Raw genomic sequence first — 14,890 nt, forward strand, 5'->3', positions numbered from 1 at the left:
TTTTCAACCTCGAGTTTAATTCTTTAAATTTTTCTAAGGTTTCATCTTTGCTATGTAATAAATAAACATAACAATATTTTGTGCAGTCATCTATGAAAGTCACAAAATACTTTTTACCACCTCTAGTTTGTAAGTATTTTAAATCACATAAATCGGTGTGAATTAAATCTAGAGGTTTATTAGTTCTTTTAACACGAGGTAATGGTGTTTTTGTGAGCTTAGCCTGTACGCATACTTCACATTTTTGTTTACTTGTTTTGCATTTAAGAATTAGATTTAAATTCATTAATCTTTGTATAGATTTGTAGTTTACATGGTCTAATCTTTCATGCCATATATTAAAAGACTCAACCAAATAAGCAACTGGCTAATTCTTATTCATTGAAACTTTTGGAGCTACAACTTTTGGAGTGACTGTCATTACATTCAACTTGACAAGTCCACCCTTAACATATCCCCTTCCCAAATACATCCCATTCTTCCTAATCACGAGCTTATCCGCCTCAAAACTTGTGGCGAATCCATTCTTGCTGAGCAAGGTTCCCGAGACCAGGTTCTTCCTCATGTCAGGCACATGCTTCACCTTCGTCAGAGTGACCTCATGTCCAGATGTCATCTTCAAAATCACATTGCCGCGTCCTTCAATCTTGGAGACTGCAGTGTTTCCCATCTTGAGCTTCTCCTCAGTCTTGCTATTGTGATAGGTGCTGAACATCGCCCTATCGGTGCAAATGTGGGTAGTTGCACCAGTGTCATACCACCATTCCTTGGGGTTGTTGCTTTCAACCATGTTGGCTTCAGTCACCACAGCAACGAGATCCTCCACAGTGAGATTTGCCTGAGCCTTCTCATCCTTGATCTTTTTGCGACACTAAACTGCCTTGTGCCCCACTTTGTGGCAGTAGTGACATTTTCTCCGGAACTTCTCCACATTCGCATTTGCATTGATTTCGATGCCTTTGTTCTTGAAGTTTTTTCCAGAAGCCTTCAGGGCTGCAGCAGTTCTGGAAGGCTTGGCAGGAGAATGAGCGTGTGCCTTTCCTTTGCCTTTGTGCTCAACCATGTTGACACTGTGCTCCTTAGGAGTGACCTTGTCATCAATTCGGTTTCTGGATTCCATCTGAAGCCTCATGATGAGCTCCTCGAGCCCCATCTTCTTCTTCTTGTGCTTCAAGTAGTTCTTGAAATCCGCATAGTTTGGAGGAAGCTTTTCAATGAAGCTGAGAGTTGTGAATGTCTCACAGATAGACATTCATTCAGCAGCGATTTCATGGCAAATGAGCTGAAGTGCTTCCACCTGATCCATGATGGGTTTTGAATCCACCATTTTGAAGTCGTGGAATTTTGAGACCACATACTTCTGGCAGCCAGCGTCCTTACCTCTGTACATCTTGTCCAGTGATCTCCATAGCTCTTTCGCCGTGGGGAACTCACAGTAGATACGGTACAATGGGTCAATGAGGCGACCCAAAATGTAGCCTTTGCAGATGAAGTCCGAATGCACCCATATGTCTACAGTTGCGAGACTGTGAACACCATCAATCTCGTAAGGCATAATGGGCTTATCCTCTTGGATAAACTTGTCTAGCTTCATCGTTGTCAGGAAGAACAACATCTTCTTCTGCCACGTCTTGAAGCCTTTGCCATCAAACTGGTTTGGCATCAGTCATTGAGTGAACACACTAGGGACAGCCGGAGGAGTTTGAACTGCCACCGGACCACTTGCAGTTCCTGAAACTGAACCCGTCTGATAAAGACCAGCACCGAATAGGCTACGGCGAGTAGTTTCATCAGCAGCATTTCCTGCAGGGAGGATAGTGCTCGTTGTTGCTGCAGCGGTTGACGCTGTGATGTTTCCAGCGGTTGTGACTGTTGCATCAGTGGCTGCAACGTTGAGTTGAGTGGTGTCAATGGGGGTGTTGTTATCGTTTGTCATTTTTCTGTAGAGAAAACATGAAAACGGATTAGTACTCCATTCAACAAATAACATATTATTTTAAAGAAAATAATAGTCTAAAATCGATGTTCATTTTTGGTGTTTGAACCAAATCATATTGATATATGTCTTTAAAAAACGTTTTGCAAACTCGCTTAAAAGCGTTCGCAGAAACCATTTTTATAGACTTAGAATATTTCACAAACTTGCTTAAGAAAGCGGTCTTGAAAGGATTCATTTATAGAACGTTTTTTTAAATATGTATCAGAAACGTTTCGCGAAAAATGCTAGAAAGCAATCCGCAAAGCGTAATGAAACAAGCAATAAACGTTTCGTGGAAATGCTAAAAGCAAATCGCAAACACGGTTATTAAATAAGAACAAACGTTTCGCGGAAGTGCTAGAAAGCAAATCGCCAACCCGGTTCCAAAACCCAATTTTATAAATCGTTCTTCAACCCGATTCGAGCTTTAGACATAAAGCGATTTTGAGTTAAGATTGTAAAAGCCGGTAAACGGACTGATGTAAACGATATAATAAAAGCGAAGTTAAGGAAATAGACGTATATAGGAAACGAATACGAGGACGATAAGAAATCGTATTCGCAAAGAGACATGGAGGCGAGATATGATCTCTTTCCTTAACTCAAAATATTCGCTCCGTTAGTGAGACGGGACTGTACGAATATAGAGTCCCAGGATACAACCATAGCAGACGAATCACGCCTGACCCGTGATCGCCTTATCGAACTATAAACTCTACGAAACACTCTCGCAATATAGACTTACGCAGAGGGATTTTTGCTGTTGGATTTCGATTTGGAAAAGGTTAAGAAATGAAGGAAGAGGAGAGACGATATTTAAAGAGCCGGAGAAAACCCACTTCCCGCAACAGCTGCTGCACGTGGGCGAGAATCTCGCGGAGATCGAGAGAAGTTGAGTTCCAAAACTTCTTCCTCAAGACTCTCTCTTATCTCGTTTTAAACTTTCGAGAGGATAAAATGCATGACGTTTTTATTTTCTAGACGAACTACTTGTCGTTTTAAATAAAATTGTATGTTGTTTTTTTCCAAAATAAATGGGAAAACGTTGAGCTTAACTTGGTCCAAAAAGAATAATTCTTATCAGGCCAAAGGCCCGACACCCAAGCCCAAGCCAAAGCAGCCCAAGCCCAAGCCCAAGCCCAAACCCACGCCGAGCCGAGCCGGCCGGACGGCGACGGCGGCGGCGGCGCGCGCGTGGGGAGCTCTCTCTTCCTCTGAACCGTTTACACTCATATGACACAAGGCCATATTTATACTGCTCTATGACTCTTGTATTCCCCGATGTGGGACAATTGTTGGTTTTGTCATTTAGACAAAAGCTGCAGTGTTACATACACCAAGCTACCAACTTCTTAGCATCATTTCTTATTCAATATTAATTTATTTTTGATGTGTGAATATACCAGGTTGTAGTGCTCATTACTAGCTTTACAACGAGCTGATGATCTGACCGGAATAGCCACCGGTGTAGCCGGAAAGGTTACCGAAAAATCAGAAAACATCAGCTTCTATATTTTTTGTAAAACAGAGTTCCAACAAACTATAGGTGAGAATTATTTGATAAGAATTCATGCTAAAACCTAGACTGAGAGACATATTTGTTTCCGATCCAGCTTCGATTTTGGCTAAGGTGGGGGTCTTTTCCCGAACTTCTCTTACACGGCTTAGGACCTCGAATAAGTATAATTTATTTCTAATATGTTCCGTCTGCGTGAAATTGAGTCTGTCATTGCTTGTTTAGTCTTTAGGTTCTTTGCTTAAACTGGATATAAGAATTTAGATGGTTCAACTTTGATTTCATTTAGAATTGGTGAATAAAAATAGTTGTTTTATTAAGATTTATGAGATTGTTCGAGACGGATACAAAGACGTGCAGCTTTATGCCGGATTGTATGGAGGTTACGGCTAGCTATGGTCGACCAGTTGAGCCGTAACCCAGCAGTGTCAAAAAATTGTCTACGGGCGTGTTTTACCGAGCACATATTCAGTGTGTGTGTTACAGAGCATATATTCGGTGGTGTTTTTGGCCTGTTAGTGGGCAGCGAGTGTGCACTTCGCTAGGACTATTGTTTGATCTCTGGGTACTTTAGTTACCGTGTTTAACATTTATTAGGGTTAAATTATATTTATTCGGAGTGCTCTGTCCGGGTCAATGGACTTCGGATTTAGTATCTCATACCTCACTGAGTGACTTCCCTATTGCTCACCCTTCTTTCTTCCCCATTTTAGGTGAGACAGATGAGTATATGATATTTGGACGGATTAGTGCTACTGAGCTTTTTATTCGGATTTTTATTTGGGTCTAGGGTGAGTGAAATTATGTATATAAGCTATATTATTATGAAGTATTGTTGGTGGTACGCTGTTCTCCAGATAAGAGGTGATGGGTGTCACATATCATGATTGAGAAGAATACATACAAGTGTATTAGTATAAAGAAATCATAAGGAAAGCGAAGACAACCTTTACATGTTCTTCTTAATACAGTTTTTGTTTGTAATCCTTGGAGATGTCGATGTCTTGATCGCTCTCTATCGGATTGGTTTTTTTTTTTTTTGTTCCGTTTCAGGTTGATCGGTTGAGCATCGTCATCTAGAAGGTAATTTTTTTAAAAAATTGTGAAGCAAATGATTTTCTTTTAGACTCCGAATGGTGACTGCGGTTTGACCGATGCGGGACAAGCGGTTCAACTGCGGTGCGGTTCTAACAGTTAGAAAAATATATAGATATATATTATATGTAGAGATTTTTGTTACTATTAACTGAAGGACGGGGTGGGACAATGGTCACCATTCGAAGCCTTAATCAAGGAAACGGTCATACTTAATATCTGTCTTCTACTAAGTATTTTTTTTGTTTGAATAATCGAGGCTAGCCCAGTTTGAAGCACGACTCGTCACTATTTTGAATCATATTTAGACCAATATTAATAACTACTAGCGGCTGACAAAATAAAAGCCCGTATTAAGGCTTCGAATGTTACGAACCGCTCCGCTCTGCACTGCAGTTAACAGTAACAAAAATCTCCACATATACCATATATCTATACGATTTTATAACTGTTAAAACTGCACCACAGTTAAACCGTTTGTCCCGCACCGCTACCGCATTTACCATTCGGAGCCTAAGAAGCACAATACATTAACAAAAAATAACCAAGTTTAATAATATTACAAATTTTATTAAAAACAAACATGTGCAAATTACTTTTTAATTACAACTCTTGAAATATACAATCATAAATTAATTATATAAGTGTTTCCAATACTTGGCCATTTAAAAAATAAATTCGTTCAACTCAAACAACATTTCAGTACCATCAATATTTAAATACATGGTGTACCATTTAGATTGAACATTATCATATCAAACTTTTGAATTATTTGTGTTTCTAATAAAAATGACATTCGGTTTAAGTAAAACAATAATCTACAAAAAAAAAATATTTACCGAAACTCAAAACCATCTAACCTTTTACGCTCCAACCTCTCTTCAACTAAAAAAAACCCCTAATTTTGTTGTGCTCTCCCGGTGGCCGCCGTCCTCTAGGGGTGGTCGCCGGTAGTTTCTCTCTGTGTTTTTATTGTGTTTCTCTGTTCATCTCCGTGGTCTATCTCTCTTTTGGCTGGGGTTGGGCTTGGTCGATTTGTCTCCGGTTCAGATCCAGCGGTTCCTGGCTCAGATCTGGTGGTCCATGGTGGTTTGCGGTGGGGCTTGAGGACGGTCTTCCCTTCTATTGTGGTGTCTCCAGTCTGCGAAGGGATCTCTGCCCGGTGACGTTTTCCCTTTCTCTGACCAAATTCTTCGAGTTGGTGGCGCGTGAGTCGTGGGATAAGCTCGTTCGATATTTTCGCTGCGGAGCGTGGCTGTTGGCTTCATAGTGTCTGGTTTCTGAGCGGTCTTGGCTCTTGTGGATCTTTGGATCTCAAGTTCCTCTGCTCCTCTTTTGGTTCTCTGGTGGCCTCCATGAGGTCGCGTGTGGAGAGATTCCATGGGATGGTCGTCGCCTCTTCCTTGCGATCTCGCCAGTGGCGGCGTGTGAAGCTGCTGTCTCCCCCTGTCGAGCTCCTCTTGGCATGTGGTTCTTACATCACTCTAAAGTCGGAGTAGGTTCTACGGTGTGGCGCTCCTCGTCACCAGTCTATGTACCTTCGTCATCTTAGTAAGTTGGCTTTGGTGAAAGCGAGTGGTTCTTAGGTCAGCGGAAAGGTGTTAGCTTGGCTCTCGGGCTTCTTGCTACGTTCGACGGTTGTTTCGTCGGAGGAGATGTGCCCGACCTGTCTCATTGCTCTATATGTGCTGGGTTAAAAGGGTGTACACGGTCCCGGGCTTGAGGAGTTGGAGGCAGCAATCTTTGAACTCCCGTCCTTCGGGACGGCATCGCCGGTTGTGGACTCCTCCTCGTGCTGCCGGTGAGGCAATGTTGGATGTGCTTGCGAGCTCGGGACGTGATTCTTTGGGAATGTATTGATGAGTGGGTTTCTAGAAGCTGTAGGAGCCGGTGTTTCAAGGTTTGAGGACGCCTTTCTCTCCGGTAGCTCACGGCAACTGGAGGCTTGTTGCGCTCATACCCTCTCATTAGGTCCGTCGCTGCTACGTTAACATCAGTCCCTTTCCGGACATCATCTTCTTTTGTTTAAAGTTGTACTCTGCTTTAGATGCTCTGTTTAGTTTCAATTTTTGCACTCTGCTACTTTGTATCTGTGTTCTTCTTTAAAAAAATGAAAACTTGGTAATATAATCTTTAACATTTTACCAAGAAAAAAAAAATGATTTACACTATAGATTGGAGAACTATGATATAAAAATTATAAACAAGATGTTTTCAAATTAAAAAAATATATAATTTTTTTATCAAATAGTCAACAAATATATATATTTATCAAAAAACGCAGATCAAAATCTAGAAAAAAATTATAAGAAAAGACAATTCTTTACGCATGGAATAGATTTTTGTACATAGTTCACATAATTAATATCTATACTATTAAAGGTAATCATCCCAAAAATTTACTTCTAAAAAGTTGTTGAACCTATTTATTTAACATGTTACTTCATATTTGCTTTAGTCAACAATTAAATATATAACTTTAAAAAAAATAAAAAATATTATATGTTAATAAAAAGAAAATTAGGCTAACTATTTTTCCTACATTTTACAAACTACCATAGTTTTTTTTTCTTTTGAAACTTCAAACTACCATATTTTCATGCAATCTATTTCACAAGCTCTACAAAATAATTTATTTCATTTACAGCTGTTGGTTTTCTCCCGAGTAAACTGGTTTCCACTAACCATTTGGAAACCAACGATAAATACAAAGCATAATAAAACTGTTAAATGTGATTATACGGATAAAAGTTGAAAACTAAGGCTAAGGTTGGGCATATGTAAAACTAAAAATATCTTAGAATTATTATAGTAGGAAGGAAGGTCGAATTAAATTTTTTTATTAGTGAAAAGTATTTTTATACGTTGAACCAAAAACATATCTCTCCTACTATAACACACCATCCTCATCTATTATTCCTACCGCATGAAATATATTATCACCATTAAATTATATTTTTGGTATTCGAAATTAAAAATCCAATTCACTTATTTATGTCTATATATTTTCGGTTTTGGCGAAGGTTTGGTTCATAGTTTTTGGACAGGTAAAACAGAAAACATACACACACATATATTCACATATATATACGATATATATACGATTATATATCTTTACAATTACAGTTTTATGTGCTATTTCACCGAATATGTCACCGAATATGTAAAATACTTATTAAGTTCGAGATGGACTAAAACAATACATTTATTATTTTTATTGTGAAATAATAACGGGCTAAGAATTTTATAAAATAATAGTTCATAGGTATTGGATTGGTAAAGTAAAAAAAACATATATGTATACCAACAATTGCATATTTTTACAATTACAGTTTTTACGGGTTATTCCTTAAAATATGTAAACTATATATTAAGTACAAAACGAATTGAAAAAATTAGATTGGTCATTTCTAATATGAACTAACAAACCGATTAATAATTTTATATTTAAAATTAACCATGCATTTTACAAGCACGGATCAAAATCTTGTTTTTCTTTGAAACAATATTTTTCTTTGTTTCTGATATGATCATGGAAAGCACCAAGGAATGGAATCATGAACCTGATCATGGAGAGCTTGTAGCTGTTGACGAACCTACACTTGAAGAATGTCTGAGCCGAAATAAAGCTTCTATCATCAAAGACAACTCGATCTACATTCAAGCTACTCTACACTCAAGCTGATCATCATCTAGGCAAGTAGCTTGTGTGTACTCTTTTTCCCTTGATTGGTTTTGTCCCACTGGGTTTTCCAATCAAAGTTTTTAATGAGGCATCAAGTTCACTTACATATCTCCTAGATGATGTATCATGGGTGCATCTCGGATGCATATCTATCTTATGTTATATTTAGACTATGATTTTTATTTCATGTTTTTAAATTTCGAAACTCTTTTAAAATTTGAATAAGTCTTAGTCTTGTTTTTAGATTACCAAGGGAGCCTGTTCCCTTTAATGAATTCGAGAAGTGGAGCCTGTTCCAGCCTTCTCTATATAAGCTTGTAGCCATCTTCTTTTATCATTATGCAATCTTTTATCAAAACCTTTTGGTTCTTTTCTCTCTTGTCGTGAGTGAGTGTCTGGTGTGTAATATCCAGTCTGTTGGTGTGCAATATCCAACGCCCAAGGGCTTTAGAGAGGTGTGTCATATCCGATCTAAGCCTAGGAGTATCAAGAAGCCTTTCCGCAGCCTCTTGTGTCACCATTCGATCCACATACCTTGAGAAGCTTGAGTCTTTTGATTCGTTTCTGCAAGGATTATCCCATCTGTTCCAGAGCATCATCCTAGGATCTCATTAAGTGGTATCAGAGCAACTCTGGAAGGGAAGTGTTTTGATTTCTATCTGTTTTTCGATTTGATCTCTTCATATTCTGTTGAGATTTTGATCGATCTAAGTTTCTATTGTTGAAATCTGTTAGATCTAAGTGTTTTTGATCACGAATCTGGTGAAGTCTCTTCATATACTCTTTGATTTCGTGTTAATCTGTGTTTCTTGTGTAAGAATCTATCGAACTTGGGTTAATTAGATCTTGTTTTGGGTATTAGACTGATCGGATCCTTGTTTATCAAGTTATCCGATTGCTTGATCTGATCTGTGTTCTTGGCGTTTAAATCTGATAAATCCGTTTGTGTTTGTTAAAAACCTGTCGATCTATTCTTATTCTCACTAGTTTTGATTGATCTATGATTGTGTTGTTGAGTTATTAATAGATTCAAGCTTGTTGATCTCGTTTCTTATAAAAACTTTTCACATTCTTGTTGCAGAAGTAATCGATTTGCTTAATCTGTTTCTGTTTTGGATTTGTGTGATTCCGATCTGTTCTTATTGCTTTGAATATAAACTATCTTGTTTGGTTGATTAGATTTCGAATTTAAATTGTCTCTGTTTAAGATTGATCGATCATATTGTGTTGGTGAATTGTTCTGATTATCAAACTGTTTTATTTGATTTGCTTGTCGTTATAAAATTTGATCTGTTGTTAATTCTGAGTGTTGTTTCTCTTAGAACTAGTTACTGGTTTCTGTTTTATTTGTGTCTCAGGTACCAATGGAGGAGGAGCACAAAGGAAAACATCAGCCAAAGAAGAATAGAGAATGCTCAAGATCAACCAGAGATGAGTACAGGCAAAAAGAGTTTGATCAGTTTGACAGGAACCGGAAGCATGCTGGATATGAATTTCAAATCCCTCCATTCCAAGGCAAGGCGGATCCTGAAGCTTATGTGAAGTGGGAAAAGAAGATTGAGTTGATTTTCAGTAGTCAACACTATGCTGAAAGGAAGAAGATTCAAATGACTACTGCTGAGTTTTGTGGTCATGCTTTAAGATGGTGGAATCAGTTGATAAAGTGCAGAAGACTTGATGGAAAAGAACCAGTGGAAACATGGCTTAAGCTGAGGGTTTTGATGCGTAGAGAGTACGTTCCAAGACAGTACCACAAGGAAGTTATTCAAAAGCAGCCTGAGACAAAGCTATGTTCTTCATTATCAGTTCAGAAACAATCAGACAGCAAGAGATCAAGTCCATCGAGTAACCTGGTTTCATCAAGCAAAACATCAACCCATTCTTTTGAAGATAGCATAAGGAAGGCAATTTCACAAGCGTTTAGGGATGTGGAGAAACAACTTAAACTGTCCAAGACTATATCTCCATCCTTAGAAGTACAGAACCAAGCGCCTTCCTCAACTGTCTCAGAACTCAAAGATGTAGAACCAGACTCAGTTGCACAATCAGACTTGGCTGCACTAGTTCAAGAAGATCAAACCGAGATTCCAACAATCACCATTCAGAAAGATGATCAACCCATCAAGGACGACCTGATTCTCTTCAAACAGGATGTAATAGAAGAGGAGGCACTCAAGGAATCAAAATCAGACAGTAGAGTAGAGCATCTATTTGTCACTGATTCAAACGGTTTCCAAAGGACATTCTTGGGTACTTTTCTCATCACTCCTTTTGTGTGGAACAAGACCAGAGCAGTAGAGCTTTCAAGACACGAACTGGGCATGGAACATGTTGTATTTGAGCCTGGAGGAGAGTTGTGGAATCACAGGAACAATCCCATAGTGATTGAGAAGAAATCGGCAGCAACAACAATTGTTTTTGGTGATCTTTTACCCTCTGAAGCTAAAGGGATGCACGTCTCAGCTCAGCAAGATTTTCACTACGAAACCAATTGGAGAATGTTACCCACTCTTTCCTGGATCCAACAAACCGGAAAACGCAGCAAATGGCCACCTGATCATCAAGATATTGTCAATTCCGCAAAACATATCGGTTTAGCCAAATTCTGTGAGCTGCTTATATCAGATTGGGCTGGAAGGTTACAGATCTACTTGTGGAAACCTGGAGCATATGACAGCATACTTATCATCCTTGGAGAGTGCTCTGCTCGTGCTAAAACCAGCTGGGGTTATAAGGAGTTGGAAGCTGATCAAAATGCTTTGCTTCTTGATAATGTCAAAGTGTGGAAGCCACCAGATTTGCAAAAGCTTCAATACCATTTCAGAGACTGTCAAACCAAGAGTGGAAATGGAGATTTCACTAAAGAAAATGGTGAAGTGATTACTGGAGCAGGAGGAGGACTCATGTTTTCTTCCCAAATCAAGGAGAAACCACCAGATGGACTCAGTCTACATCAAACTTCAAATAAACAAACCCGAGGTAATTATCTACACTCAAAGAAACGCATGAAACCTGATTTGCTTTCTATTGGTACAGGACAAACAGTTTTGAGTGCTAGAATTTTCGAAAAGAGAGGCTATAGTAATGATCAGAGTATCAAGAATGGATACTTGGCTAAGTTGGAGATGCAACAATCAAATCTTGGAAGCTGTCTAGCCGCCAACTTTGACATAGGAGCAGTCCGAGGATCATATCTCAGCAACCAGAAGGAATTAAGCAACAAACTCAACTGCAATGGAAACTACACTCATCAGGGTCTCACGTCGAACTGGAATCATGACCAAAGCTTCTCAAATGAAAGAGTTATGGGTTCTACAAGACGGGTGATTCTGTGTTTACTTTGTCTGAACTTTTCTGAGTTCAGAACATCTCAATCCTATCTATGGCGACCAGGTGAGCATGGTAAGGTAACTAATCATGTTTTCAAGAGTTCTTTTATTGATTACACCGATATGATGCACTTGTTTTTGCCAAAAGAGTCATGTGCAGATTATATGAAAACTTTGAAGCATGCAAAAAGAAAGAACAAGCGTGAGGAAGACAAACGTTTCAAGCCGCCTGATCTAAGCCAGGAGAGACATCAGGACGACAATTGCTTCATCCTCATCAAAGAAGCACCTCCAGATGCAGCATACAAGCCAAAACCGAGAAAAGACAACTTTGGGATAAGACTCTTACTCTATGATGATTTTGCTTGTGTTAACTTGTCTTGTTTCAATGTATCAGGTTTAAGTAATGCCTCAGGAGTGAGAAAAGACAAATGGATCAGTCCCTTCTACCTAATAGAACCAGTCAACGACAATGCCTATCAAAGAGGCTTGCAAGGTAAGTGTAATCTGATTATAAACTCTCATGTTACTGACTTGGTCCCTTCTATTGCAGGTAACACAGATTTGAGGACAAATCTTTTTGAAGTGGGAGGGGATGATATGATCATGGAAAGCACCAAGGAATGGAATCATGAACCTGATCATGGAGAGCTTGTAGCTGTTGACGAACCTACACTTGAAGAATGTCTGAGCCGAAATAAAGCTTCTATCATCAAAGACAACTCGATCTACATTCAAGCTACTCTACACTCAAGCTGATCATCATCTAGGCAAATAGCTTGTGTGTACTTTTTTTCCCTTGATTGGTTTTGTCCCACTGGGTTTTCCAATCAAGGTTTTTAATGAGGCATCAAGTTCACTTACATATCTCCTAGATGATGTATCATGGGTGCATCTCGGATGCATATCTATCTTATGTTATATTTAGACTATGATTTTTATTTCATGTTTTTAAATTTCGAAACTCTTTTAAAATTTGAATAAGTCTTAGTCTTGTTTTTAGATTACCAAGGGAGCCTGTTCCCTTTAATGAATTCGAGAAGTGGAGCCTGTTCCAGCCTTCTCTATATAAGCTTGTAGCCATCTTCTTTTATCATTATGCAATCTTTTATCAAAACCTTTTGGTTCTTTTCTCTCTTGTCGTGAGTGAGTGTCTGGTGTGTAATATCCAGTCTGTTGGTGTGTAATATCCAACGCCCAAGGGCTTTAGAGAGGTGTGTCATATCCGATCTAAGCCTAGGAGTATCAAGAAGCCTTTCCGCAGCCTCTTGTGTCACCATTCGATCCACATACCTTGAGAAGCTTGAGTCTTTTGATTCGTTTCTGCAAGGATTATCCCATCTGTTCCAGAGCATCATCCTAGGATCTCATTAGTTTCAAAGGGTAAGGTACAAACAAAAGCAAATTTTGAAAATTTAAAATTTGAAGACAAAACTGGCTACAGCAGGTAATCCTCCAACTACCACTGGCACGTGTCCAGTATATAAAAATGAGCCAATGGTGTGCGGCTCATCTCTTATATACTAAATCACAAGTCACTCAACTAATCATATTTTGCCACATATTTAATGTTTAAGTTTTTAAGAAAATCAATTATTAAAAAGAAAAAAATGAAACGAATCAATTTATTTCTTTTCTACGTAAAATAAAAAAATAATGGTTTCAACTGCCTTAACCACTGCAAGCACGATCTCCACCTCCTCTATTACATCAACTATAAATGAACTCTCAAATCACTTCGATAACAAATCTGTTTATAAAATTATTCCAAACTGCTTAATTTCTTCCACAAAGTAACCTTTACTTTTATCTTTCATATAATTCCTTTTCCTCATAAAAGCGTTTTGAAGTTGCAGACACAATCGATATCGTGGACAAAATGATTTTGAAAAGGATGAAGCGAATTGATAGATGGCTTTCAGAAATTGGCAGGTGTACATTGGTTAGTGGTGTGGACAATTTATATAATAGTTTTTTTGTTTGTTTGTGGTAAATAGTTCATACAATAGTTGTTTAGCAGGAAAATAAGTAATAAGTTTTAAGTGATAGATGGCATTTAGTTATCTTCCGGTATGCAGTTTTGAGTTCTTTTTAACTTTTTTGCAGAGGGATAGTTGTTACCACGTCATCATGTGATGAAATTCTTTCTCGAACCAAATGTGCTTGACTCAAAATATATCTATGTTACTATGTATCAGATTGAAACCGCAGAAGAGTGAAATGATGGTGAAGAAGAATCTTCAAACTTACAATGAGATTGTCTACTTAATAATTAAAGTCGACGATGGTTAAAGAAGAATGAAACAGAAGGAGACTCCAACAAACTAGAGACTCTCAACCAACACGTTGCTCATATTTTGATTGCTAGGTCAGATTTATAACATTGTATTCGAAGGGGTATATAACAAAACCTTTTATCAATAATTTTTCTTCTCTTTAATAATTATGGCTGAAAAATGTTTTTTGCTTGAAAATTTATTAAATCTCGAATTGGTACAACCCCTAAAAGTTTTTTTTCTGAACAGTATTTAATATAACAAATATCAGAAGCTTAGCATATTGAATGTCTGGATATGCTTGAGGTCATTTGAATTTGGTAAAACAGAAATAAAGTAAAATATAATTAAGTAATGAGTTAAATATGTTTACATCTGTGAAATTATTAGTATACTATCTCATATTTTGGTCAACCACATCTAGATTATGCAATATGTTTTAACTATTTTTTACTAATAGATAAACTGCAATATCATGTTATCATCAATACTTTATATACTACTCCTTCTGTTTTACAAAGAGTGTCACTTAGACACTTCTCACACATATTAAGCAACTCATTAAAATGTATTTATATTTTCATTAATATCATATATCTAACCAATAGTATTTTTGGATAAATCGATTTATTTATAAAATTAATGCATTTTGTAATTAATTTTGAACTGAAAAGATGTATAAATTGCATTGATATTGTAGAATAACATTTTTTGTGAAACAAGAAAAATGAGTTAAAGTGACACTTAATATAAAACAGATGGAATATTGTTTTGTTAATATAACTGCAGAAAGTAACGCTTAGCAATAATTGTTTTGTCAATATAACTCCAGAAAGTAAAGCTTAGCTATAGTTGGTTTAGTACATGTAATTTTAAAATTTACTATGTATGTAAATATAATTGATTTGTTTCTTAAAAAAAAAGTATTTGATTTTACATTGCAATATGCATTCAAAACGGGTCAATCCGCGCAATAGCGCGGAAAATATCTAGTTTTTAAATAAAAAGCAA

At 37.5% G+C, this 14,890-nt stretch overlaps 1 long non-coding RNA gene across 1 annotated transcript; it reads left to right on the forward strand.

Moving 5' to 3' along the window:
* Positions 1-13,120: 13,120 nt before the first annotated feature.
* LOC125608519 lies at positions 13,121-14,102 on the forward strand. Its single transcript, XR_007339401.1, has 2 exons — positions 13,121-13,545; positions 13,802-14,102. It is a non-coding gene; the product is annotated as an uncharacterized LOC125608519 (long non-coding RNA).
* Positions 14,103-14,890: the final 788 nt, after the last annotated feature.

The sequence above is a fragment of the Brassica napus genome, chromosome A5 (genome assembly GCF_020379485.1).
Source record: "Brassica napus cultivar Da-Ae chromosome A5, Da-Ae, whole genome shotgun sequence".
Classification (NCBI taxonomy): domain Eukaryota; kingdom Viridiplantae; phylum Streptophyta; class Magnoliopsida; order Brassicales; family Brassicaceae; genus Brassica; species Brassica napus.